Raw genomic sequence first — 25093 nt, 5'->3', positions numbered from 1 at the left:
CTAGGAACCCCTCGCCTAAGGGTCAACATAGGAGCACACTTACCATCCTGCGGTCACACCATGACAATTACGGGGTCTCCTCTTTGTAGCTGAGTTGCTGTGTTTCCTTCCACTTCTCAATAATATCACTCATAGCTGATGTGAAAGATTCAGATGGAAAAATATCATGGACGGACTTGTTACCCCGGAGGCTCCTATTCCAGGACCGCGCTGGTATCACTAAGCTCTGTACCACCGTCTACAGTGTCACATGGTTGTAAAGGCAGACAGCATGACGGGGACCAGAGATTATACACCGGAACAAGGGGCAGGCCATAGATTATATACCAGGGGCAATGCTGCTGAAGGGAAAACATAAATTCAGTGATTAATACATATGGCCCAGTAGTTTTCTTCATAAATTAAACATTTTTGGAAATAGCTAATTTATATCACTGTTCATTTACTTTATAGTGTTCCTAATTTAATGATGTTTGGCCCCTTCTTTATGACTTGCCTTTTATAATCACTATTTAGAAATCAGTGTGACACCCTGTGATCAGAAAAACTGTGCCAAACTCGTCGCAGTTCAATGCAGAGGTGATACATTGCTCTGCTCATAGCACACATCAAGAAAATACTTCTTGAAACAGAAGATTCTGAACACGTACACAAATCTGGAGAATAATCTCATTGGATTTAGCTACATTGTAAAAGTTCAGATTTGTGGTCGGTACGTTGATGATATCCTAATGATACAGTAGAGAAATATTTGATACACTGCCGATTTTACAATTTCTCCCACCTACAAGGAATGGAGAGGTCTGTAATTTTTATCGCAGGTAAAAATAAAATCCAGAAAATCACATTGTATGATTTTTACATTATTTTTCTTTTTATTGCATTGAATAAGTATTTGATCACTACCAACCAGCAAGAATTCTGGCTCTCACAGACCTGTTAGTTTTTCTTTAAGAAGCCTCCTACTGTGCACTCATTACCTGTATAAAAGACACCTATTCACACATTCAATCAGTCACACTCCAACCTCTCCACCATGGCCAAAACCAAAGAGCTATGTAAGGATACCAGGGACAAAATTAATTGTAGACCTGCACAAGTCTGTGATGGGCTACAGGACAATCGGCAAGAAGTTTGGTGACAAGGCAACAACTGTTTGCACATTTATTAGAAAATGGAAGAAATGCAACATGACTGTCAATCTTTCTCGGTCTGGGACTCCATGCAAATTCTCTCCTTGTGGGGTAAGGATGATTTTGAGAAAGGTCAGGAATCAGCCCAGAACTACACGGTAGGACCTGATTAATGACCCGAAGAGAGCTGGGACCACAGTCTCAGACATTACCTTTAGTAACACACTACGCCGTCATAGGTTAAAAATCCTACAGGGCACCAGGATCCCCCTGCTCACACCAGTGCATATCCAGGCCAGTTTTAAGTTCCCCAATTACCATCTAGATGATCCAATGGAGGCATGGGAGAAGGTCATGTGGTCAGATGAATCCAAAATAGAAGTTTTTGGTATCAACTCCACTCGCTGTGTTTGAAGCAAGAGGAACGATGAGTACAACCCCAAGAACAACATCCCAACCATTAAGCATGGTGGGGAAACATCATACTTTTCTGCAAAGGTGACAGGAAGACTGCACCTTATTGAAGGGAAGATAGATGGGGTCATGTATCACACGATTTTGGTCACCAATCCCTTTCCTTCAATAAGAACACTGAAGACGGGTCATGGCTGAGACTTCCAGCATGACAATGACCCAAAACACACAGCCATTGTAACTAAGGAGTGGCTCCGTAAGAATCATTTCAAGGTCCTGGAGTGGCCAAGCCAATCTCCAGACCAGAACCCAATAGAAAATCTTTGGAGGGAGCTGAAACTCAATGTTGCGCAGTGACAGCCCCGAAAATCGAAAGATCTGGAAAAAATCTATATGGAGGAGGGGGCCAAAATCCCGGCTGCAGCGTGTACAAACTTGGTCAAGAACTACAGGAAATGTCTGACCTCTGTAACTGCAAACAAAGGTTTCTGGACCAAATATTAAGTTTAGTCTTTTCTATCAAATACTTATTTCATGCAATAAAATGCAAACTAATCATGTAAAAATCATACAATGTGATTTTCTGGATTTTTTTTAGATTCTGTCTCTCACAGGTGAAGTGTACCTACGATAATAATTACAGACCTCTCCATTCTTTATAGGTGGAACACACCAACCAACCAACCAAAGGACCTCTTAACCATAAAAAACCAGACAGGGTGTACTTATTAAATTTTATTTTATTTTATTTATACAGGTGGTTACATTAAAACCAATTAAAACCAAAAAGAGTGCACGTATAGGAACAATTTTCACAGAATTGTAAAATGATAAGACCCAATTTATATATCAAATATGTATACCCCATATATTGTAGAATAACAATTTGAAAAGGATTATGAAAAAATTACATAAAAATAATTATAATACATAAAAAATAATTATTAACAATCTTAAAAAGTGCAATGTGCAAAATTGTCACATGGTGAATCATATGCAAGAAAAAATATATATTTTTTCAAGAAAGGAAAAACAAAAAAACAAAAACACACATGTGCCTTTAAAACATCAATTGTGTGTATTCACAAAAACTTCCATATATCCAGGATAAAGTGCAGAGTGCCTGTGCAATAAGATCATGCACAATATGTAAAACAACCAGTGCCACCTTTTCATTAGAAAATTACAACTATTCACATATAAAGAGGTATACCATAGACAGATCCTTTACCTATAAGGGTCACCACGTCCCTATCACACGCTGGTTGGTGTGTTTTATCCTTAATAGTGTGTAATCACTAATTTCACTAACACTGGTGGTATATTTTATTATTATTATTATTATTATTATTATTATTATTAATAATAATAATAGTTGATTGGCTTATTATAGTCCAGTGTTGGTGTGCTTCATTCTTTATAGGTGGGAAAACTTGCAAAATCGACAGTGTATCAAATACTACTTTTCCCCACTATGTCAGAACCCGAAGATGGTCAGAGAATTTTTTTTTTCACCTGAATGTAAATAGTTGAAATATTGTCACGCCGCGCTCACCTGGGGGCGGGACCTCGGTCCCGACGTCATCTCTTCCGGAGCCGTGGTCACTCCGTGGGTCCCGCCGGGTGTGCACGCGCACCTCTCGTACCTAGGTCCCTGTCTCCTCCATGTTATGTCTGCGCTTGCGCGCTTTTCTCAGTTCAGTCTCCAGGTCAGTCCTCTCTATGGTACTGGAGGACTTGACCCAGGAAGCTCTCGTGATCATGAGCTATATCAGGCTACCTCTTCCTAGGGGAGGTGCCTGATTATTGTTGTGCTTCCTGGCTTGGTCTGCCGTGTCCCTGCCTGGCTGTGCGCTGTATTCAGGTCCCCTGCCTTGCACTTTGTTGTGCCTCTTGGCACACACTCTGAATCTGCACTCTGCCTTGTACTTGGTTGTGCCTCCTGGCACACGCTTTGACCCTGTACTCTGTCTCATACTCAGTTGTGCCTCCTGGCACATGCTCTGACCCTGTACTCTGTCTCATACTCGGTTGTGCCTCCTGGCACATGCTCTGATCCTGTACTCTGTCTCATCCTCAGTTGTGCCTCCTGGCACACACTCTGATTCCGTGCTCTGTCTTATACTCAGTTGTGCCTCCTGGCACACACTCTAATTCCGTGCTCTGTCTTATACTCAGTTGTGCCTCCTGGCACACACTCAGACGCTGTGCTTTGTCTCATACTCAGTTGAGCCTCCTGGCACATGCCCTGATCCTGTACTCAGTCTCTTACTCTGTTGTGCCTCATGGCACACGTACCAATCCTGCGCTCTGTCTTATGCTCAGTAGTGCCCTCTGGCACACACCCTGCTCCTGTACTCTGTTACACCTCCTGGCACACCTGCTGCCTGACTCAGTGCTCTGACGTGCTCCTGGCACGCATCCTGGTTCACTCACACCCGGACGAATGAAGTCTCTGTATACCACGTGTTCCCGTGTCCAGGCTTTACACGTTCCTGCAGACACACTCACCCACTCGTGTCTCCTGTGAGCCGGCCGCCTGGTGCCAGCAGTCGTGGTGCCTCACCCCCTGGGGCTTGCCCCTGACACTCCCTGTATAGGGGGTGGTCTTCACTAGGTCAGCTCGCCCTGGGAGGGTTGGTGTCACGACCCAGAGGGTCCACTCCAGGAGTCGTCACAATTATTAAGCTCACATATAAATCAGGGCACTTAATGCAGATTTTATTTTATTTAGGTAACTTCTTTTTGGAGGGATTTTGTTCCCCATAGATGACTGGTTGTTTATATGCATCTTGATATTTTTAGGAAAAGATGTGAGGTTGGTGTGTCTTTCCCAGTAATATAGTCTGGATGTGAGATCTGTGTGTCTTTCCCAGTAATATAGTCTGGATGTGAGGTCTGTGTGTCTTTCCCAGTAATATAGTCTGGATGTGAGGTCTGTGTGTCTTTCCCAGTAATATAGTCTGGATGTGAGGTCTGTGTGTCTTTCACAGTAATATAGTCTGGATGTGAGGTCTGTGTGTCTTTCCCAGTAATATAGTCTGGATGTGAGGTCTGTGTGTCTTTCCCAGTAATATAGTCTGGATGTGAGGTCTGTGTGTCTTTCCCAGTAATATAGTCTGGATGTGAGGTCTGTGTGTCTTTCACAGTAATATAGTCTGGATGTGAGGTCTGTGTGTCTTTCACAGTAATATAGTCTGGATGTGAGGTCTGTGTGTCTCTCCCAGTAATATAGTCTGGATGTGAGGTCTGTGTGTCTTTCCCAGTAATATAGTCTGGATGTGAGGTCTGTGTGTCTTTCACAGTAATATAGTCTGGATGTGAGGTCTGTGTGTCTTTCCCAGTAATATAGTCTGGATGTGAGGTCTGTGTGTCTTTCCCAGTAATATAGTCTGGATGTGAGGTCTGTGTGTCTTTCCCAGTAATATAGTCTGGATGTGAGCTCTGTGTGTCTCTCCCAGTAATATAGACTGGATGTGAGATCTGTGTGTCTTTCCCAGTAATATAGTCTGGATGTGAGCTCTGTGTGTCTCTCCCAGTAATATAGACTGGATGTGAGCTCTGTGTGTCTTTCCCAGTAATATAGTCTGGATGTGAGATCTGTGTGTCTCTCCCAGTAATATAGACTGGATGTGAGCTCTGTGTGTCTCTCGGTAATATAGGCTGGATGTGAGCTCTGTGTGTCTTTCCCAGTAATATAGTCTGGATGTGAGGTCTGTGTGTCTCTCGGTAATATAGGCTGGATGTGAGCTCTGTGTCTCTCCTAGTAATATAGGCTGGATGTGAGGTCTGTGTGTCTCTCGGTAATATAGGCTGGATGTGAGCTCTGTGTCTCTCCTAGTAATATAGGCTGGATGTGAGGTCTGTGTGTCTCTCCCAGTAATATAGGCTGGATGTGAGGTCTGTGTGTCTTTCCCAGTAATATAGTCTGGATGTGAGGTCTGTGTGTCTCTCGGTTATATAGGCTGGATGTGAGCTCTGTGTCTCTCCTAGTAATATAGGCTGGATGTGAGTTCTGTGTGTCTCTCCTATTAATATAGGCTGGATGTGAGTTCTGTGTCTCTCCTAGTAATATAGGCTGGATGTGAGGTCTGTGTGTCTCTCCTAGTAATATAGGCTGGATGTGAGGTCTGTGTGTCTCTCCCAGTAATATAGGCTGGATGTGAGCTCTGTGTGTCTTTCCCAGTAATATAGTCTGGATGTGAGGTCTGTGTGTCTCTCGGTTATATAGGCTGGATGTGAGCTCTGTGTCTCTCCTAGTAATATAGGCTGGATGTGAGTTCTGTGTGTCTCTCCTATTAATATAGGCTGGATGTGAGTTCTGTGTCTCTCCTAGTAATATAGGCTGGATGTGAGCTCTGTGCGTCTCTCCCAGTAATATAGGCTGGATGTGAAATCAGTGGTTCTCTCCCAGTAATATAGGCAGGATGGGAGGTCTGTGAATCTATCCCAGTAATATAGGCTGGATGTGAGGTCTGTGTGTCTCTCCCAGTAATATAGGCTGGATGTGAGGTCTGTGTGTCTCTCCCAGTAATATAGGCTGGATGTGAGGTCTGTGTGTCTCTCTTAGTAATATAATTTGGATGTGAGATCTGTGAATCTATCCCAGTAATATAGGCTGGATGTGAGGTCTTTCTTTCCTAGTAATATAGTCTGGATATGAACTTTGTGTGTCTTCATGGTGCTGCAGCCTTCGTTAGCTTATATAGCAACTCAGCTTTTAGCCTGCCTTTATTTCCTCTTAATGGGCTTTTCTCTTTTTCTACAACCATTTTCCCTCCCTGAGACTGTATATGCTTTCTTGCTCTCCACTGGAAATCTGTGTACAACTCTCTCCCACTCCCTCCTGTTGCCTCTAACAAGCAAATGGGCAAAACATTTTTATTTTTTTTGGTGAAGGTTTGCATATTTAGTCTTCAAAGTTACTTTTGTACCAAAGTCCAAGCTAAAATGTGCACTTGTCATTCGTTCTTTCATGGTAAGTTGTTATCCAGCAGACATAACTTGTCCAGGAGGTAGATCGACAGGGAGGCAACAATGAAGGACACTTTCATGGAACTGTGTGAGAGGGAAAAGGAAAACGAAGATGGCATAAAGTAAGTGTTATTGGAAGGCCAAGGAAAAGCCAAGTTACTGAGTGATCAGTGTTTTCCATGCTTTTTGTCTCCTAACTATGATTTTGCATTTATCGTGATTAATACTAACCTGTGCGGTTCATTGTGGCCTCAACTTTACTGTATAAAATTATTAACCTGCGGGTCAACGGTTCAAAGAGTCAAAGTGAATGAGATTTCTGAAATCTCTCACACTGCATATTTTATTCTTGTGGATCTGAACCATTAAAACGTTTTGTTTTTGTTCTTCAAATCTGCAGCGCATCAATTATTTTAGCATTTTCTAACATTTTTTCAGTCATTCAAATGAATAAGGAAAAAGCACATGCAAAAAGCTTCAAATACTTTTTGCATATTGTATGTAGCATTTTTCCTGTCATCACTTTGTCTCTGCTAAAGAAAAGCCTCCCCACAGCAGGATGCTGCCACCACCATGTGTGACGGTAGGGATGCTGTTTTCAGGGTGATGTGCAGCATTTTCTACCACAGTGTTTTGGATTTAGTCCAAAAAGTTGTCTTTTGGTCTCATCTGACATAGCACTTTCTTCCTTATGCTCGCTGTGTCCCCCACATGGCTTTTTGCAAGGTGCACACGGGACTTCTTATGGCATTTTTTCAGAAATGTCTTTCTTCTTGCCACTCTTCCATAAAGGCCATATTTGTGGAGTATATGACTAAGGGCTCATACTCATTTGCGAGATTCTCACATGATTCTCGTGCGAGTCTCTCGCATGATAACCTGGCACTCTCACCGGCACTCGGACCGGAGCGTGCGGCTGCATAGAAATACATGTAGCCGCACGCTCCGGTCCGAGTCTCTTGCAAGTGAGTATGAGTCCTAATAATTGTCCTGTAGACATAGTCTCCCCCGAGTTGTGGATCTCTGCAGTTCCTGTAGAGTGACCATGGCCTCTTAGCTGCTTCTCTAATTAGTGCTCTCCTTGCTTGGGATGTCAGTGTAGGTGGACGGCCATGTCTTGGTAGGTTTACAGTTGTGCCATACTCCTTCCATTTTTGGATTATGGATTGAACAGAGCTCTGTGACATGTTCATAGCTTGGACTATTTTATTTTTTAACCTAACCATGCTTTACTCCTTTCCCATAACTTTATCCCTAACCTGTCTGGTGGGCTCCATGGTCTTCATAATGCTGTTCTCACACAAACCTCTGAGGCCTTCACAGAACACCTGTAGTTATACTGACAAGAAATCATCCCCAAGTGGACTCAATGTACTAATTATGTAACTTTTGGGGGCGATTGGTCACTCAAGATTTTATTTAGGGGTATCAGACTAAAGGGGGCTGAATACAAATGCACCTCACAATTTTTGGACATATTTTTTAAATATTTAGAAAACCCTCTAGCAATTCCTTTACACGTCACAAATAATTGCTAATTTGTGTTGGTGTCACATAAAATCCCAGTAAAATGCATTTAAGTTTGTGGGTGTAATGTGAAAAAAATTGGAAAAGGTTGTGGGGTATGAATTCACTTCAGCTTCTTCAGTGGCCATCTTGTCTTTGATGGTTTGGTATTTTTAAGCATTTTTCTGGTTGGTAATTTTACATTTCATGCTTCATGTGGTTTCTTGGGGAGGCCTGATAGACAGAAAGTGGTTATTCTTTATAGATGCTGGTAGATTTCCGATCCTTTTATTTTTAGCTTCATGTGTTTGTGAACCAGAAAGCTCAGGATGAACAGTTTCCACAGTGTATCCTGTAGTAGTACATTTGAAGTTCACATTTTGTACATTCGCAGGACCTTGTACAGATCGCTCGTAGATAATCGCAGAGCAATACGCTCCTCATCAATTATTAACCCCAAGATTGCTAATCTAACAGAAATCATTTTTTAAGTTCTTCGTACTGGTGGATTGGACGTCATGATGGTGCTAAACAGCTGACGTGGTTTCGAGTGTAGCTAAATAATGTTTATTCCTTTCTACGGATGACTTCAATTTGGCAAAAAAGGATTGACGTCATTTAGAGATGGTAATGGGAAGGAGGATACCTTTTTAAAAATTTACACCATCCAGGGGACACTCAAGGGTCTGACTCCTGACACCTCTGACTTTGCAATGTGGATTCTGTACGCTTCTCAAGATTGACAGTTCGGATCAGATGTCAAAGTTAACTCTTTACCCATGCTGGTACCAGCAGCTTGACCTGAGCACAGGGGAACTGAGGATCTGAACAGCTTCAGGGAGGCATAAGAAGGGTCTAAAAAGCATAAAGCCCGTGAGTGGCTCTGTCTTACGCCTCACCTAAGTAACCGACCACTCTAAGAATGCAGGGTGGCCGGTAATCTAGGCAACAAGTTGCAAGCTGTATGAAGTTTTGGAACTTTCCTATGTACTTTACATATAAATTTTTCACCAAGTTTATAAATCTTTATTAATGTCAAGTAAATGGAAACATTATTGTGTAAATACCTTGGAAATTCTAAGCTTTTTCTGCAATGTATCAGTTACATCCTACCATTTTATTTTTTTTCAAAATATCCAAAGTGCTGCAGATCTTGACAGTGAAATACCAAGTACAATAAAAACCCTGGTTCTGGAACTGGAAGCTCGCACTTGTGGGGGAACGGATCCACCAGTAACCAACTCCTGGGCGCCACTTTTCGGTTACATGCAAATATATTATCCTCAATCACAAATTTATATAACAATGAATTGAATAGATTGTGGTTACATGGATAAGTTGCTGCCTTTGTCTGTACATAGTGATTCAAATATATTGTGCCAAGTACTGCTCATATAAGAGGGTTGTTGTCACTCCTCCACAGGGGCCCACCGGAGGATTCTCCTGTTCTCCCGAGGGCCAGTCCAAGCCAGCATGGATCCCTCACGTGCCAGATGGTCATGGTTTGGCCACCTCAGAAAATTACCACTCTGTCTTATCCAAATGTGGTACTGGCAGGTACCAGGATGCAGTGACGAGACGTGAGACGGTCTGGTGTTTCTAGTAATAACTTTTATAGGTAAATATCCGCAGGGGTAGTCTAAGCAACCGAACAAATAACAGGAATTGTCCTCGCAGGGACTCAATACAAGCAAACACGGAAATATGAGAACACGACTACGTTCGGCAAAAGCCGGTCACTATAGGGCCACGGTATGGCCGACTACGGGTCCTTAACTATGTAGTGTCACTTAACCGGCTCGACGTCCCGGACTATGGTTCTTCGGCGTAGCAACCGCTGGGCCCAGCCACTGAAGATCTTTCGTAGTCTTCGAGCGTTCCAACGCTCCGGTGAAGCAGCGGCACAACAGGCCCTGGAGGAGTCCTTGGACAGATGGGCCGCAGCCCCCGGATAGGGGCCAGCAGCGGCGATGCGGGGTGGCGGCTGGCAGGCCACCTGTGCAGCCAGCGACTGCAACGGAGGACCCGCGACGAGCAACGGCCTGGCCCTTGCCGCGGACTGGAGCGGGACAGTGGTGGCCGCCGACGGCACAGAACTAGCCACGGGTAGAAGCGGGGTGGCGGGAGACAGGCCTCGGGCTGAAGTGAGGCGGCAGTGGCCGCTTGTGTCCGCGGTCAGGCTGCAACTGCAGGCAGGAGGAAGGCGGCAGCGGCCGCTGGTCGACGCAGGTCAGCGGTTCTCGGACGGTCGTCTCGGCGCCGTCCCACTGATGTCCAGGGGGAGTATCTCCCCTGTCTCTGGCATCCTTCCTGGCTCCGGTAAGTCACTCTGGCTCTTAGTCGCTCCCACGGTCTCCTGCTCCTTCTGTCTCGTTCTGACTCACTGTGACTCGCGTTCCCCGCCCCTTTTATATTGGCTCCTCCCCCAGCCCACCTGTCAGTCTCCACGGTCCGTCCCTGAACTCTTTCCCCCGGAAACGGTTTCCCCCGGAACCCAGGTGACGGTCCCCTCTCTCCCACACTACCCCACCCTGTATGCTCGCCAGTCCTCGGGCGAGGGCTTTAGTAGACTCGAGTTAGTCTTTGGAGACGACAGTTCTTGTCGCCATACGAACTGGTCCTGTTCGTAGCATTCAGGGGGTTTGCCAGCTGTTGACCGCTCGGAGCGTCTAAGTTCGACTGTGGTGGAGGTTTCTGGGGTGGTGGATGGTGGTAGGTTGGTCGATTCTGGCGGGCTAACTGGGTCTGCTGCAATGTCATTACTTGGAGGGCCCGCGGATGTGGCTGGGAAGTCCTCTTCGTCATCCAGGTCCCAGACCATTGACGGGGGTCGGGGACCTGAGGGATCGGCTTGGGTCGCATGGGATCAGTGGACGCACAGGGGCACAACATATTTCGGTGCACAGTACGAGTGAGAGGTGCATCGTTTCCTTCGGATTGTATTTCATACACAGGCCCATCGGGGCTTATCCAGCGCAACACTCGGTATGGGTTCTCCTCCCACCATGGTTCTAACTTGTTTTGGGGGCGTTGATCTAGTACGAGTACCCGATCCCCAGTCTGGAAGTTAATTGGTGGGGGCAGCACTCCCCCCGGGTGTTCTAGATCCTGGAGCTTTGTATGGACGATTCAGTGGAGAGTCTGCAGCCGGTGCCGGTGGTTACGGACCCACGAGGATACTCCGGTACAGGGTTGGGGTTCCTCTGGGTTTAACTCCACTTCCGTGATTCCTTTGCCTTCCCGCCCAAACAGCAATGAGTAGGGGGTGTAACCAGTCACCCTGTGCACCCGGTTATTATATACCCACACCAGCTCAGGGACGTATTCAGGCCAGTGGGCCTTTCGGTCACTCCAGGGTACGCAGCATTTGGATTAGTGTCCGATTGAATAGTTTGCAGGCTCCGTTTCCCTTTGGGTGGTATGGTATAGTCCGAGACTTATCGATACCGTATAGATGATGTAGTTCTTCCATGACTCTTCCTAGGAAGCACGCTCCTTGGTCCGAATGTATTCGTTGCGGGCAGCCGTACACTTGGATAAAGTTTTTACAAATCGCATAGCCAGCCGACTCCGCTGTTTGGTCTCGGGTGGGGGTGACCACGGTGAACTTGGTGAAATGATCCACCATAATGAGGCAATGTTCATACCCCTGGTAGGCAGGACCTATGGTCAGATAGTCCACCGTGAGGAGCTCGAGAGGAGCTTATGTTACAATTGTCTGCACCGGGGCTCGTTGCGCGGGAGGTTTAGCGAACTTCTTCCACAGCAGCGTGCAAGCGTGGATGGTACATTATCTGCTGCAACCATTGCAAAGTCTTTTGGGCACCAAGTGAGCCCCCTTTTCGTGGGCTTCCCTAGCCAGTTGACTGAGATGGGTTCCGGGCACGATTACCTGTCATATTGTAGCAGATGTTGTTCGTGACACGACTCTCCGATATAAAAGTCCCTCTTTGATGGCTAGTTTCTCCCACTGGCGCAACATATCCTGGGTCAAAGTCTGTCTCTGTGAGCCAGTGGGCAGTTTGCTGGTGGCCACCCATCGGCGCAGGAGTCCAATTTCTCCATCTTCCTGCTGCTGCTGGATCCACTTGTCGCGTGGCTGTTCCAGCATTCCCCCTAAGGGTCCCGAATGAGGCGCTTCTTGCGCGGTGGCTGTAAGCGCGGCGGTGGTGAGGGCGAACGGCGTCTTTTCTCCTTCTAATTCGTCGTTGTAAAATAATGCTTATCCTGTAAAATACTCAGGACTAATTACCAGATAAAAATATAGTGGTTTATTTGGATTCTTCCATCAAAGAAAGGTTATTACAAAAAAACAGGTGAATAAAAATAGGTGAGATATTGTCCATCAGTTCATAGCAAAGCAACGTGTATTCTACTATCTCTCCGGGATCTCACATGGCAAATGGCGTCTGTCTCTCAGTTCGGCTTCTTCGTAGTAAAGTAACATACCAGCTGTTGAGTTATGTCATCTTGCGTCTGTGTCTCATGATGGTGAGGGAAGAAGAAGAGCGACCTCTACAGTTAGCCATGAATTATATACGTCTCCTAAAGCACGTGGTCTCTACATATATGGAGCTGTCTTTCTACCATGAGCCAAGCTTAAAAATAGCCTATGTCGTGTAAGCTAAAGCAATGTACAGAACTGAGTCTTATAAGAAATTAACGGATTATTAATATTTAACAATTCCCCCTTTTGAGGGAGACAGACATTAATTGGAACCCTCAAAATATAATGAGATCTTTTTTCTTCTTTTCTTCTTCTTTGACAAAATAATTTAATATTAATAATAATAATAATAATAATATCAGATTACCGTTATAAGTACTCAATGACATAATTGATGTGAATTCATGTTATGGTAAGCCGTGAACAATATTCATATAAAATATGTATAATTATACTTCCCTAAGTCTAAATTGAAGCATCTCAGGTCCAGTCATCATCTGATGTCATCTGGTCTTCATTTTGATGTCTTCTGTCTTCTTCTTGGTTCTTTTAAAAATACAGTTTTCTTATAGCATATAGATGTTGTAGAAATCGTGTCGTGTATCAAATCAAAGTCCATAAATTCAAATGTTAATACGAAAACAAAGTCTATGCAGCTTTAATATCTGTGTAGTGTCATTTTTTTAAAAACCTGGGCTTACATTGGCTCGCCTTGGATATTCTGGAATCCTCCATCGGTACTGGTCTTTGAACAGGTGTGACGTCTTTGGTCAGCAAAGCAAGGGTTAAAATGACTCTTCCTTGCTAAACATAGCACCATAACCAGTCCTTGTCCTAATGCACAGGACATATGTCAGGGTTAATTACCTTCATTGTTCACCAGCTTTCATCGAAGCTTTTCAGGTGATTGAAAACCTCTGGAACTTGATAAGAACGTGATAACACAGTTCATCTCAGCATCATAGGATCATCGTCCTCTGGTTGTCAGGTTAGACACTTTAATTGTGACTGTCAGTGGTGGATACTGCACTTGTAATTAACACAGTTCATTTCTCAGAAGTCATAGCTTTGTTACCTTCTGGGACTTCTGGATCGCGGCATTCTTCTTCTTGCAACTGATAAGAATCAATTTTAATATGAAAAGTCTTTATTAATGTAATTTCAGTATCTTGCTTGGAGTCTTCATTCCCTATTCTATACCAAATCTGGTAATTATCCTATCCTATAATATCAAAGCGTACCATAGCAATCAGTAATATCCATATAATTATTATCAGAATTTGTACCATATATGGATTTCAATATTTGAAATAATAAACCAATAATAAGTGATAATACATTATTATCCGTATTTTTCATGTGATAGAACATTTTTTTATGTCATAGGTGTAATTACCTTTTTCAACCCATAGGTGTCACTGTGTTTTATGTAACCAGTGTTATCATCTTTATTAATAAGGAATATATTTATTATACTAATAATATGTAGGAATGTATAGCCATGAACCAAAATAAGAATATATGAGTGAGCGAATGAATGAATAAAAGAATTGTTGCATATAACTCAGAAGTGAAACATTTTCCTTAGTAATAGAACCATATAATTGCTATATTTAATGAAGCAATATTCTCAGTAGATATTACTTTACTAAATATTGGTGAGAGAATTAAAAATAATGAAAAATAAGAATAAAAATAAAAATAAGAATAAGGCCTTTATGTTGATGCAGAGTAGTTATGTCTTCAGTAACATATACCCTTAATATTTCCATGATCTGGATTATTTCATAATTGTCATAAACTTGTGTTACCAAAATATTCAAATTATGCAACTTTGCATGTAATTCCTCTTAGTGTAAAGAAATGACTCTTTATAATACTTGTTATTATACCCAATACTTATACCATTGTACCTTATTAATATTTTTTTCCTATTAAAATGTGTGAAGAAGAGGTATTAATCAAATGTGATGATGTAGTCAGGATCAAAAACATATTTTCCCCCTTAATACCAAAAAATATTGTTCTATGAAATAATTCATTTATCAAAACCAAAATTAAAAATAATTAATGTATAAATTATGTGAATTTATACTTGCTTATACCATTATTTGTCTGAAGATGTGTAACCATCAAAATTATTTGAATATCATAAAATTATCCTTTGGAAAAATTAATTTGCATAAACCATTTTGATGTGCGATTGCACTTTGCACTTATCCACTATTAACTAAATCAAGAAATAATAATTACTATAGAAATATATGTTGTATAGATAATATTTCATTATGTATCTTAATATTCTAATAATTTCCTAAAGATAAAAGCTTTGGGGTTTTTTTTTTCTTTCTCTCATGCATTCAGGATCCTGAGGCCTCACAAACATATCACATTACTCGCTCAGCAGCTGCTCATACACCCAGTCACTGTCACTCAGACTGTGTCACATATTAAGTTTAAACCAAATACCTCACATACGAAGGTGTGATGAATACACGTATTTTAACCCAAATTATCCTAATCATCAATGCATTGTAAACTATTTCAATTTAGTCTCTTAATATTTCTTTGAATATTCCTCCACATGACATAAATATACACTCACTGGCCACTTTATTAGGTACACCATGCTAGTAAGGGGTTGGACCCCCTTTTGCCTTCAGAACTGCCTCAATTCTTCGTGGCAGAGATTCAACAAGGTGCTGGAAGCATTCCTCAGAGATTTTGGACCATATTGACATGATGGCATCACACAGTTGGCGCAGATTTGTCGGCTGCACATCCCTGATGCGAATCTCCCGTTCCACCACATCCCAAAGATGCTCTATTGGATTGAGATCTGGTGACTGAGGAGGCCATTTGAGTACAGTAAACTCATTGTCATGTTCAAGAAACCAATCTGAGATGATTCGAGCTTTATGACATGGCGCATTATCCTGCTGAAAGTAGCCATCAGATGTTGGGTACATTGTGGTCATAAAGGGATGGACATGGTCAGCAACAATACTCAGGTAGGCTGTGGCGTTGCAACGATGCTCAATTGGTACCAAGGGGCCCAAAGAGTGCCCAGAAAAAATTCCCCACACCATGACACCACCACCACCAGCCTGAACCGTTGATACAAGGCAGGATGGATCCATGCTTTCATGTTGTTTACGCCAAATTCTGACCCTACCATCCGAATGTCGCAGCAGAAATCGAGACTCATCAGACCAGGCAACGTTTTTCCAATCTTCTACTGTCCAATTTCGATGAGCTTGTGCAAATTGTAGCCTCAGTTTCCTGTTCTTAGCTGAGAGGAGTGGTACCCAGTGTGGTCTTCTGCTGCTGTAGCCCATCTGCCTCAAAGTTCGACGCACTGTGCGTTCAGAGATGCTCTTCTGCCTACCTTGGTTGTAACGGGTGGCAATTTGAGTCACTGTTGCCTTTCTATCAGCTCGAACCAGTCTGCCCATTCTCCTCTGACCTCTGGCATCAACATGGCATTTCCGGCCACAGAACTGCCGCTCACTGGATTTTTTTTCTTTTTCGGACCATTCTCTGTAAACCCTAGAGATGGTTGTGCGTGAAAATCCCAGTAGATCAGCAGTTTCTGAAATTCTCAGACCAGCCCTTCTGGCACCAACAATCATGCCACGTTCAAAGGCACTCAAATCACCTTTCTTCTCCATACTGATGCTCGGTTTGAACTGCAGGAGATTGTCTTGACCATGTCTACATGCCTAAATGCACTCAGTTGCCGCCATGTGATTGGCTGATAAGAAATTAAGTCTTAACACACAGTTGGACAGGTGTACCTAATAAAGTGGCCAGTGAGTGTATGTTGTATAGCTATACTTGACATTTAGGCCTAGAAAAAAATTCCATTGGTTTGCAAAAGTTGAGACCCCCTTAAAAATTCTTTCCCTAAGGAACAGGGACATAGTATACTGGTATACTTGTATTATTAGAACAAGGTTCAAATTCCCCTGCTGTGGTTGTCATTCAAACCATGCAGTAAAGCACACACCCAGAACATTTTAAAAAGCAATTAGTTATTTCCTTTTAAGGGTTAGATATAAAATCATGCAATTATTGCAACATCCTGTGTAAATAAAGGCATAAATCCTTGTAAGAGAATTTTTCCCGATTAAGTCCTGCTTTGAAATGAAAATTCTAAGGAAACATAAAAAATAAGGTTAATATCATATTCATATTCTAAATATTATTACTGATGTAGATTTTAATTTTCATTAAAAAATACAGTTCTACTATTTCTACTTCTACAAACACTCTATATATACTGTATGACTATGTATATATCTACAAACCATAAAACTACAGGATTATACTCTATAAAATAATTACATATAACTCACTAATTGTATAACACTGTTACACAAAATATATATATATATAATTACTTTTTCTAGCCAATTCCTAAACCCATACTTATTTCTCTGCAAAAAATATCCTGAAAGGTTCTTGCCATTTTAAAGCTGATAGATTCTTGGAGCAGAGTATTCAGTTTACAGGCCATGATGTCACTCACCACCTGTTTCTGTCTGTTAAATTCGGCCATCTTGGTTACAGAAAGAAAATCAGAACTCATCATTTTTCTTAATTCAATTTGTGTCTTTTCGGTGTTCTTTTGCATCATTCCATATGGCTTATAACAAACATGTGATCTCCTTTGTACTTCATATATTTGGGGAAAACTCATTTTAGAAGGTTTTGCTAATACAAGCTTCTGATAAGATTTTACTCTGCCTGTCTTTACAAAATTAGCACAATTTACTTTCCTTTCACGATTCTCGTGTTTTCTGGCAAAATCAAGGGATTGCGCACATTCAAACAAAGAATCTTTTTGTGACGCAATAACACGAGATGCAGGATTTAGAAACCAAAATTTGCTTACAAAACTCCTTATGAGGGACGGTGTTTTGACATTCTCACTCAGCATTCTATACAAACGTTCATATATGGACATGAACGTAAAAATACATTCCTTCCGACCAATCCTTAATTTTTGAAGAATATCAATATCTGGATGATTTTCATTTGATGAACAAAAAATGAGAATTTTTAATCTGTCTTTATCAGTTAAATTCTCATGTGTTTCACCAGATAACTTTAAAGTCAATCTCCTGGAAAAGGTTACAGGGATCCACATTTTGAACAACTGATTCTTCACCTCGTTAGATAAATCAAATTTATCAACACAACTTTCAAAAACCTCAGAGTTTCTACAAACATGGATTGTATTGTCATATGCGGGAATTATTCTGCATATCTTTATCAAAGTTTTCCTTCGGGTTTGGGCCTGTGAGTCGTCTATTTTTAGTGGTACGTCTTTCCCTTGTACGTCCTCTACGTCAGTTCTGAAGTCTCCTCCTACTTCTCCATCTTGTTCCACGTCTGCAAGGTCACCTTCAATGGCTGCTGCTACTTGTAACTGTTTCTCCACATTACAGTGAATCTCGGGAATATCACTATCCTCTACACAATCATTTTTAGATTTCTCTGACACAGATCTATGAAATATATCTACCATCTGTAGAATATTTTTTAATCTCTCTCTTTCTCTATTGAAAAGCTTAGAATCTAACCTTTGATTCTCGAGTTCACACTCGGCATATAAACTTAACCATAAAACTTCTGAATTAGAATTGTCTACAGACTTAAATTTCAATCTACTCTGCTTAGCATAAGAATTAATTACATCCATTTCTCTTACCTTGAAATTTCTCAGCTTGTTCCTTTGATAGACAATGCTGGGCTCTTGTCTTGGTTTCAGCACGTCTGGCACTTTGGCACTTGTAGTACTTCTCAATCTATCTGGTACTTCTTACTTCTAGGTTCTGTGTGATTCTTGTAAGTAGTGGAATTCCCGATAACTTGCACATATGATTTGACGTTAGCAAAGTCCAATCCCCCTTGTGTGCAAGTTGAGGGAAAATCCACAAAAAAGTACAAAAATTCAGATCTGGCTGGCTCTCCAATGTAAAATAATGCTTATCCTGTAAAATACTCAGGACTAATTACCAGATAAAAATATAGTGGTTTATTTGGATACTTCCATCAAAGAAAGGTTATTACAAAAAAACAGGTGAATAAAAATAGGTGAGATATTGTCCATCAGTTCATAGCAAAGCAACGTGTATTCTACTATCTCTCCGGGATCTCACATGGCAAATGGCGTCTGTCTCTCAGTTCGGCTTCTTCGTAGTAAAGTAACATACCAGCTGTTGAGTTATGTCATCTTGCGTCTGTGTCTCATGATGGTGAGGGAAGAAGAAGAGCGACCTCTACAGTTAGCCATGAATTATATACGTCTCCTAAAGCACGTGGTCTCTACATATATGGAGCTGTCTTTCTACCATGAGCCAAGCTTAAAAATAGCCTATGTCGTGTAAGCTAAAGCAATGTACAGAACTGAGTCTTAGAAGAAATTAACGGATTATTAATATTTAACAGTCGTCTCGATTCCTCCCTGGGGTGGTGTGTCAGATTCTGGAGAGTGCATCAGCGTGCACGTTTTCAGCCCCTCTTTTGTAGATGATCTTGTAGTTGAACTTGGCCATTCGAGCCACCCACCGCTGCTCCAGGGCCCCCAGTTTGGCATTCTCCAAAAGGGCTAATGGGTTATCAGTCCGCACCACCACCTCGGAGCCTGCCAGATACACTGCGAACTGCTCCGTCATTGCCCACACTACCGCGAGGAGATCGAGCTTAAAGGAGCTGTAATTGTCCGGGTTGCGTTCGGAGTCATGCAGCGACCGGCTACCATAGGCGATCACTTTCTCTCTGTAGGCTCCCGTCAGTATGCAGGATGAACGGTTGCGAGAAATCCGCATACGCCAATACCAGGGCTGCCGAGAGTGCAGCTTTGAGATCTTGAAACGCATCCTCTTGCGGTTGCTGCCACTGGACCTTCCGTCCATTCGCCCCGGCTGGAGCCCCCTTCAGCAGGTCCTGCAGGGCTCGAGCTCGACGTGCAAAATTCTTCATGAACCGACAGTAATAGCCGGCCAACCCCAGGAAGGCCTGCACGTCTTTCACCGTCTCGGGGGTAGGCCACCCCTGGATGGCAGCAACCTTTTCCAGGGATGGTCTAACACCCTCCGCTGAGATGGTATGCCCCAGATATTCTATCTGGGTGTGGAACAGGTGGCATTTCTGGGGCTTTACCTTCAACCCGTACTTCTGCAGCCGGCCGAGCACCTGCCCCAACCGCCACAGGTGGTCCTCGAACGTGGCGGAATAGATGATGATATCGTCCAGGTATATGAACGTGGCTTCAAGGTTGAGGTCTCCCAGACACCGCTCCATCAACCGCTGGAAGGTTCCTGGGGCGTTGGCCAGCCCGAACAGCATCAGATTAAACTCGAACAGTCCCATGGGAAGGATAAATACCGTCTTGGCTCTGTCTTCCTCCGACATCGGTCGGGTCCCCATAGGTCTCTTCTAAGATCTGTAACACCCTGACGAAGGTGTTTCGCTGCCCCCCGGGGCCTCAACTTTACGGAATCCCGGGCTTCCCCGTCCAACGCCATCAGGGCCACTTCTGCCTCTAGGTCAGGGGTAAGCGGCCGCGGGCTGGAGGAAGGCGGCAGCGGCCGCTGGTCGACGCGGGGCAGCGGTTCTCGGACGGTCATCTCGACGCCGTCCCACTGATGTCCAGGGGGAGTATCTCTCCTGTCTCTGGCCTCCTTCCTGGCTCCGGTAGGTCGCTCTGGCTCAGTCGCTCCCACGGTCTCCTGCTCCTTCTGTCTCGTTCTGCTGACTCACTGTGACTCGCGTTCCCCGCCCCTTTTATATTGGCTCCTCCCCAGCCCACCTGTCAGTCTCCACGGTCCGTCCCTGAACTCTGTCCCCCGGAAACGGTTTCCCCCGGAACCTAGGTGACTGACCCCTTGGTTCCGACCCGGACACTCGGCAGGGACTCTCTCTCCCACACAAGCATGATTTTTTTTTTTTAAATAGAATCCTCTGTGAATATTTAAAGGTGTTGTCCACCACTTGTTCTTTATGTTAGTATGCCATCCTACCCTCATAATAATTTGAACACAAATTATCCGATTCATCACTTGGAATTTGACGGAAATTTTTAGTATTGTTATACACTTTTGTTTTGTTTTTTGCAACACATTCTTCAAAATGGTGCACATGGTCCATGAATTTGGAGCACAGTAAAAAAAAAACTCTCTATTTTTGTCTTTCATCTTTTTGTTTTGTTTCTAAACATTTTTCAGTAAAAAAAGTACCAAATTGAAGACTCCACCGGTAACCATACTCCAGGAGAACACTGGAGTGACAAGCTTCAACAAAATGCGACATTTCGTGAAAAAAAGTAACATTTCATGAATCTGGCAAAAACATCTGGATAAGCAAAACTGTTGAGGAAACATTGAAAAAAAAGGATTTAAAAGAAAGAAAGACAATTTTAAAAAGAAAGACAATTTTAAAAATGGTGTAAGACGTATAGATCAGGCTGAACCAATATACTGTATTTGGTCACATGAAAAACGTTCCTTTAACTTAGTGAAGGCACAGATTGCCTAAGGCTTTCAATTAGCCACATCGACCCCCTTCTTAGTCATGTCAGTAAGTGGTCTGTCAATCTTGGAAAAATGTTAATACATTTACGGTAACAATTTGCAAACCCAAGGAATGGAGTGTGTTCTGCCCATTCTGTGCAGCTTAATATTTTTAAGTGCTGTTCCAGCTATCACCAGTAGGTGTCATAAGTTGCCCTTCTCTTTTTATTTATGTGTTTGGAATATTCTGTTACCCAAATGGTTAACTGTTCAGAACCGCCCCTTCTTCCTGCCCTGGTCAACAACATGTAACCATTTTTCAGCCGTCTCCTGAGTGGTTCACACTTGATCAGCTCAGCTCTCTGCAAAACCATTGCTTATAGCAAGCGGATTCCAGTAAAGTTTAATGCATTGATGAATATATGTTATGCATCTCTGTTAGCTGGTCATAATGCAGCCTCTCATGATGTTTGCAATGCATGTTCAGTTCCTGTAATGCTACAGTAGTACACTGCATGATAGTTATGCATCCTCCATTCAGTGAGTGTAAAGCTGGCAGCTATTAGTGTTAGTTATCTTTCTCCTTTGCTGCTGTGTATGTTATATTGCTCAGCTCTTATATAATGCATGATAACAGCATCCTATATCATTGTTACTGTTGTGATAATACCTTGTATTGCTGTGATTATCCACCAGTACTGACATGCTGCATTATATCTGTCTTTTATAGTTTTTGCCTGAATCATCCACACTTTGTACAACAACTCCTGATCTCATCTACTACTGTGTTCTACTATACCATCTGTTATCATCTCCCATTGTTGTCCATATCATCCCAATAAATAATAGACTTAAGTACCCATACAGTCTTGTTTCTGGCAGTGGATGAAAGGTTAAGCCGTATGCTGGAATCCACACAGTGTCATACGTGGAAGAAGGCAGAACAGAGCGGAATGACCTGGATGGGTTTTTTCTGAAAAATGGATACTGGATGCATTTGGCAAAAATACCCTCACTCCTTTGTTTACTACGGAGAGAGGTCACAGGGTCCCCATGAGACCGGCCCCAGTGGGCAGACTCCTTAGGCCCATTCTGATTAAGTTCCCAAACTTTAAGGTCTTTTCTTGTAACTCACGCCCTATCAATCTCTATCAAGGAGAGATCTAGTCTTATGTAATTCTCAAATGATTCTACTAATTTCTAAAGTTGAATATCTTCCTTAGCTTCCTACATGTCCATCGGATCAATCTCCCCTCTGGTTACAGGTGCAAGCGACCCCGTTAAGATCCAGGTATTCAATAGGTAGAGAGGGAGGATTAACACCCAAACTACTGCAATTTTACAGACTCTATATAGTTTTTATACCAATTTGTATTCGTCCAAGGCTAAGTACTCGGAACAAGAACTAGCAGGCTACCTAACTAGGATTAAAAAAAAAAAAGCTATACCTTTATTAAATAATACAATATCTAAAATTCATAAAAATATAATGGGGAAATGACACATCCAGAGAATTGGCAGAGAAAATGATAAATGTATATAAAGTGAATTTCTATCCACAATTGGTTGGTAATGACACATTCATAACTTGTAAAGAGCTAAAATGTGGTTATATCCGCATGTGGGATATTATCATGATATATGTGTATATCATTTTAACTCACTTATATCAATAGTCTGGAGTATATGTTTACCCTTAAAATAATAGTGACAAATTATCTATGGAAGGAAGAATCCCTCCTAAAGATATACACGGATGAAATAACTAGGAACTATTTTAAGGGAAATGAAGGTAAGTGTCACATGTTAAAGGGTCTGATACCCGTACCCCACCCTACCAAGGTTATGCAGATGAGTATCTGATGCATTTTTTTTTATATACAGGAGCTTCTCACTAAATTAGAATATCATCAAAAAGTTAAATTATTTCAGTTCTTCTCTATATTCTATAGAGTCATTACACACAGAGTGATCTATTTCACGTGTTTATTTCTGTTAATGTTGATGATTATGGCTTACAGCCAATGAAAACCCAAAAGTCATTATCTCAGTAAATTAGAATACTTTATAACATCAGCTTGAAAAAAGATTTTAAAATCCGAAATGTTGGCCTACTGAAATGTATGTTCAGTAAATATTCTAATTTTGTGAGAAGCGCTTGCATGTTTTTACCCCTATGATTGATTTAGACAGATTCACAGATAAAGCCATACATTTCTGCTGACACTCCAGGCTCCTGCACTCAATATCACCCTGGTGCAGTCAATGACCGGGTTATGTTTACGTAACCATATCATGCCCAAAACCACGACCATGGACAGGTTCCCAAGGGCAAAAAAATGACAGATTCAAACTGTAATGTACCAACAAGCAGAGACACCTCCTAGGTGATGTACTTCACCACGCCCTGCGTGAGAGGCGTATTGACTTTCATAGGTGTAGTGAATTTCATAGGAAAACATAATTTTTGTAAGGGTAAGCCAAGTTCCTCTGCCACCTTGGCATCAAGAAAATGTGCAGTAGAATCAATAAAAGCCTGAAGCCGCACAGATTTTTCTAGGTAAGAAAAAACAGGTTGCAAAAAATGTGCAGAATCACAGGGCCTGTGCACCTAGGTTGGCATCCTTGGAATGCCTGGTGGTAGGAGGGAACAGACTGGGCAATTGCCCAGGGTCCCCATCCACAGAGGGGCACTCTGCTGTGACATCACTTGTCTACTGCTTTAATGAGTCTTCACACCCTGAAACTCAGTGCTGTGCTGCATGCACAGAAATAGGCAGTGGGAACCTAGACAGCAGAGGTGAAGTGCAAGTCCTCAGTGCGCTCCCCATCTCTGCAGTGGAGATACAAATAACTCTGGGCAGTACGGTATGTGGCAGGGGCAGAGATGTATTTAGCTCTCGGCCTATTGTCCTGCTGCAAACCAGCACAACATACAGCATGCGGCCTGCCGAAGGATGTCGTGTGGCCCACAGAACCAAGAGACTCCGGTTCTTATCTTCTGGTACTCAGCTGTTTTCACATCTTTTAGATGCGAATATATAGTTGGGCACTTTGGCGCCAGGACAGGAGCAGAGCAGAGCAGAGCTTGTCAGTCTCCGGCCGGACGTGCAGCAGTATGATGAGGTCAACACGCACAGACCACTTCACACTACTGCCGTCTCCGCAACACCTGAGGTGGCAAGGATGCAACAGGAGACAGCGTTCCAAGAGGAGCCGAAGATTAACGATACTATTACAGGAGGGGTAGAGTTGGTGTTAGTATTACTTTTACTATGAGGGCATCTCATGGGGCAATGGGAGGAAGGGGAGGTTGTGAAGGGGGCACAGTATGCAGAGGGGCAACGTGGGAGATATTTTGGAGAGAGATAATGTGTGGGAGACATTGTGGATAGGAGCAGTTTGGGGAGACATTATGGAGAGGGGCAATGTGGGGGGACATTATGGAGAGGGACTGTGTGGGAAGGATATTTTCTGCAGGTAGCACACTGAGGGGCAATTGTTTGTTCAGGGGCACAGAATGGGAGATATTTTTATGTATGGGGCAGTATAATGATACTTTTATTTTTAAGGGCACATGTCGGGAAGTGCTGCCGCAGGCAGGAGTAGAGAGAAATCAGGAGAGACAAGCTCTGGGCATGAAATTTCATCAAGGCATCTGTTCTTTAGCAAAATGTTTGAAGACAAAAGAAATGGGACTGAACTGAATTAGAGAAGACGTCACTTATAAGGTACCTGGATGTAAATGTTTATTTGTGATACTGACTACTTCTCACCAGTACTGTGGTTCCTGTATGATACACAGTGTGATGATTACTAGTAACAACTCCCGGTATCTCCTTACCATTATTAAGGACCTACTGAGAGTTGCAGATTCACTTGACACAAGTGTATATAGGGCTGACCTAAAACTGCAATTGATCATTGTACTAAGTTTGGTGGTGTATCCATGTTCTGATGGTGGTTTTGACACTGTATTCAAGTTCTGACGGGGGGCTCTGGTGCTATATTCAAGTACTAATGTTGGTTTTGCCAATGTATTCATGTACTAATGGTGGTTCTGGCACTGGCATTCATGTACTGACGATGGTATTGATGGT

The sequence above is a fragment of the Dendrobates tinctorius genome, unplaced genomic scaffold (genome assembly GCF_039654945.1).
Source record: "Dendrobates tinctorius isolate UK_male_01 unplaced genomic scaffold, ASM3965494v1 ptg000232l, whole genome shotgun sequence".
Classification (NCBI taxonomy): domain Eukaryota; kingdom Metazoa; phylum Chordata; class Amphibia; order Anura; family Dendrobatidae; genus Dendrobates; species Dendrobates tinctorius.
This window is presented reverse-complemented; position numbering follows the sequence as displayed.